Source organism: Alligator sinensis, unplaced genomic scaffold (assembly GCF_000455745.1).
Source record: "Alligator sinensis unplaced genomic scaffold, ASM45574v1 scaffold59_1, whole genome shotgun sequence".
NCBI classification, from domain to species: Eukaryota; Metazoa; Chordata; order Crocodylia; family Alligatoridae; genus Alligator; species Alligator sinensis.
The window spans coordinates 1,904,841-1,909,429 of NW_005841878.1; the positions used below are offsets into that span (position 1 = coordinate 1,904,841).

At 47.5% G+C, this 4,589-nt stretch overlaps 1 protein-coding gene across 1 annotated transcript in view; it reads right to left on the reverse strand.

The window, feature by feature from the left end:
• The window catches only part of VWA8 (von Willebrand factor A domain containing 8), a 313,781-nt gene extending 309,198 nt beyond the window's left edge, over positions 1–4,583 (reverse strand). Inside the window, exon 1 of the mRNA XM_025196153.1 lies at positions 4,555–4,583. The gene's annotated coding sequence lies outside the window, so the exon portion shown is untranslated. The remainder of the gene's footprint in view (positions 1–4,554) is intronic.
• Positions 4,584–4,589: the final 6 nt, after the last annotated feature.

The window sequence follows — 4,589 nt, forward strand, 5'->3', positions numbered from 1 at the left end:
CCTGGGGGTCTTCAAGAGGAGGTTAGATGAGTATCTAGCTGGGGTCATCTAGACCCAGCCCTCTTTCCTGCTATGCAGGGGGTCGGACTCGATGATCTATTGAGGTCCCTTCCGACCCTAACATCTATGAATCTATGACACTGGGGAGTCAGGGTCTGGGGCCAGCCGGTTGGGAGTGAGGGTCACTGGGTTGGGACTGGCCACTGATGTTTACAAATGGGTCCTAGTACAAACAAGGTTGAGAACCAGCCTTAGACCTGTGGGGAGGATCCAGCCCACGAATCCCAGATCTATGGCAGCATTTCAGAGAGGGGATGGCAATCTGTTGGCATTTCAACAGAGGGGAGAATTTCGTGGCGATCAAGAAACGCCATCAAGCTGTGTGCGCGTAGTAGTAGTGTGTTCGTGTGCGTTGTTCAGATTTTTAAGTGCAAATGGAGGTCTGGCTAGGAAATAGCATTGAGCACAGCAAGAAGTGAAAGCTATAGCTGGAGCACAAAAACTAGAAAGAACAAGGAGCAACAGGCTTAGTTATAACGGGAGGAAAAGTCTGGCCCCATCTCAGTTTACAAAAGCAACAAACTGTAACATCCTCCAATTGGCTTCCTCTTGTATAAAGACAGCAAGAGAAAACACCAGAGATCTTCCCATCTGGAGCTCCAAAAACACCTTTTACAGACCTGATTTTAACAGTCAGAATTTCTAGCTTTCTGATTTTCACCAAAGCAAAACCAACCAGTTCTGTCCATTAGTTTCTTGAACACTGGCTGTGATTCTGAAATAAATCAGATACGGTTTTCAACAGTTTCATGTTACAAATAGTTTAGGTATTCCCTATGTTCACTCTATATGGTAATTTTCTTATATCTTCGTCACCGCTATCAGTGCAATTTGAAGAAAAGCCAGACTGTCACAATTTACCGAATGGAAATATGTATTCTGAATTTAAACATTCTAAAAAGAACTAACAGTGGTCTTTATTTTAAAAAAATTCCCTCCCCCTGACTAATCTTCCTCACTTGAGTTGTACAACTCTGCCAGTCCTTCACACAATATAAAACTGTGACACACAACATTCCTGCCCCAAAAGACCTGCCTTATGGGTGTCTGGGATGTGTTTCAGCATTAAGTAGTCAAGGAAACAGACTTTCTGTTCCCTGCCTGGGTGGTTGTAGCATGCAGCCCTTTTAGAAAAAAAAATCTTTCCTTTCATAGGGGAAGAACAGAGTAACTTTAGTGGGAACAGCCCCCTAAAGATCCTGTTTAAAAAGGCTGTGAAAATACCCACTGTTGTAATAGGGACACAGGCCACACATTTGCACCTCATATGTATAAGAATCTTAGGATCTAGAAAAGAGTGTGGAGGGACCTAGAGAGACGTCCACTGGATAGAAATGGGTAATATATAGTAATCATAACATCAAGACTTCCAGATTAATTGGAACAGAGGAACTGTCATAACAAATGAGACACAAAGTTCCTCTAAGGTCAGAATCCTGTTTTTGACAGTGGCTGGTACCAGATGCTTTGCAGGCAGATGTGGCATAATCTGTCCAACATTAGGTCTCATCCTGATCTCTAGCAGAGATTGTCTTAAGCCCTTATGTACAAGGTTTAGTATCTCTTCCCAAATTGTTATCATCAGGATGTTTCTGTTATATATGCATGTAACCAGTCTCTTTTTGAATCTTGCTATATTCTTGGCCTCAATAACAACCTGGGGCACCCATTTCTACAGTCTAGTTATGCACTGCTTGAAAAAAATACCTCTTTTATCAGTTCTGAATTTGCCACCTTTAAAAATCATCAAATGTCTCCTCAATCTTATGTTCTAAAACCAGAGAACAGAAGCTCCAAATTTACATTTCCTAGACCATTATCTCATAGACTTATCCTCTTATTTATCTTCTTGCAAAGGTAAACTCCAACCTTTTCAGCCTCTCATTTAGATATGTTTCCTTGTCAACCATCGTTTTGTCAAGCAGTCAAACATCATCTGAATGTTATGTTAGCTGCTTATTCCTTGAATTGGCTCTTTCCTTGATGAACTCAAGGCCAGTTCAGGTGTTTGACTGATGATCTTTTTAATTAACAGCTAGCTTAGACTTTTTTAATAGTAAAAAGTGGTTCTACTGCCCTAATTGGGAGGTATGTGTGTGTGTGTGTGTAAATTGATAAAACCATTGGAACTGCCCGACTGATCCTCTCTGTAATTCCTACCTGTTAATTATTCACTCTTTCTTCTGGAATTCTGGTGTTTCTGGCATTCACTTAGAGTAGTGTTACTTGCTACTATTTTCAAGGGCCAGTTGTGTTTTGGGTGGGGCTATCAGATGACTTGAAGGTCACTACAAATTACTTTGGGGCTGTGAAGGTCACCCATCCTAGTGTTCACAGGAGCAAGGTCAATCCTAAATCCTGTTTGCTCCATTTAAAGCAGTGGTACTCGACCTCTTGGGGCTGGATGGGTGGTGCCCAATCCCTCCATGGGCCAGATCCAGCGAGGCCCCATCTGGCAGCATGGAGTGGAGAGGGGGAAAACCTGGCCCTGATCCAGCAGTGCAATGGAGGCGGGGTTGGGCCAGCCCTAAGCTGGCCCTGTGGTGGGGAGTGGCTGTGGCCCAGGCCCACAGGAGGCAGGGAACATGGCCTCGCCCCAACCTGACTGGGTAGAGAGAAAAGGGCATGGCATGGTCCCACGGGTGGGGAAGGCAAAGGACCCAGCCCTGAACCAGCCACACAGGGGAGGGGGCATGGTCCAACCCTGCAGGAGGCTAGGGACAAGGCCTAGCCCCAACCTGACCAGGCAGAGGGAAGAGGGCATGGCCTGGGCCCGCAGAGGATGAGGGAAGGGGATGTGGCCCATCAGGAAAAATGGGCACAGCTTGGCCCTAACCCTATGGCCTGGAGGGAAAGGGTCATGGTCTGGCTCTGATCTAGCCATGCAGTGGGTGGGTCCTGGCCCAAGTCAGACCTGCTCTGGAGGACTTGGGATTTTGGCAGCAGGGAGGGATAGCAGTACTGTTACTGCTCCCCCACTGCCAACTTTCCCAATTCAGGAGGAGTCTCACAGACGGGATTCCAATGCTCCACAGGCCGCATTTGGCCTGCAAGCTGGAGGTTGACCAACCCAGTTTAAAGGAACCACTTCTTGTTCCTGTGAAGCTGTCGAGCAGCTGGAGCACGTCCTGCCCGCACATCCAACCCTGCAAATCCACCAGTACCGACAGGCCTGTAGGCCCATACATGCAGCACAGGCAGTGTGTAACACAGGCTGTGTCATAAGCTGACCTGAGCTTGGTCTGTGGCAATGACATAAATTGAGCATACACTGCAGACAGTGATATGGTGCACTAACATAATACAAGGGAATGGAAAAGGACTGGTGTAGCTACAAAGCATAACCAAGTATGGAAAACCCCATGTTAAGTATATAATCATGGTTAAACCATGCGGCCTTGGACTTCTCCGAAGTTCAGCAAAAAGGAGGAAGCAAATCAGTGAAAGTCCCCAAGGGAACAAGGAAGCCTGACCAGTTGACTTTTTTCCCCTCGAATCCAAGGCTATGTAAGCACTGTCTTTATTAGAACAAATAAGATTTTACTGTTGTGTAGCCTAATAAAGTCTTTGAACTGTGACTGGAATAGTCTCATTGGCCACCAGTCTCACTCCCAACCCCTGTTAAAATTTGGGAGTAATGGCCTCCCTTCAACCCCCCCCACTCTTAAACTACCAGGACTCACTCTGCTTTGCCAATCCAACAATCCCATACAACCAAACAGGTCAAATGTGGCAGCAGAATAACAAACAGCTTGAAAAGCTCAAAAGGCAGATTAAGATTTTTTTGGCAACCTGGGCAAAAGGACTGGAGGTCTCTTTCCCCTTCTGGTGCTGCTGCAGAAGTGCGTGACCCAGTCCTCGTTCACTCACTGGAGTGTTATGGTGTGCAATATAAAGTAAATAAGAGCAGGACTTATTTACACGCTTATTTGCATGTTTCCCAGGGTGTGGTAATGTAATAAATCTTCTTCTTATTTGCTTTATATTGCTCACTGTAAACAGCCAGTGAGTGAATGAGAAGGCCATTCTTCAAAACTGAAGCCTAACTATCTGATACCTGACAACACTGAACCTAGGGGTCACCCCCACCAGCATCCAGGAGGAAATCTAGGCACCTGGGGCCTAATGGGCAGGGGCACCTGTGCTTCAATCCACCTACGTACTGTGCTGCTGCTGGCTGCCCCACACCTGGGCAGCTGTTTGGGTCAGAGGGGAAAGGTGGCCTCTTCCTCGAATTGGGAGAGGGAGCCTCAGCTAACATGGCAGACAAATCACAGATATGACATGACATGACATGATGTCACATGTCGCCAATCCCTGGCCTGAAACCCGAGACGTGCCCCACCTCGCGTCCTCCCAGTCCCCGGGCGCCTGGATGGAGCCAGGGCCGAAGTGTCTCCCCGTCCCCCTCCCAGATACCGTCACACACTTGGAGGCCGGGGAAGGTGGTGGCGACGCGCCCAGCCGCCGGGGCGCGCGGGGCCGGGTTGTTACCTTCGGCGCGGTGCAGCGCCCGGAGCGGTGGCCCC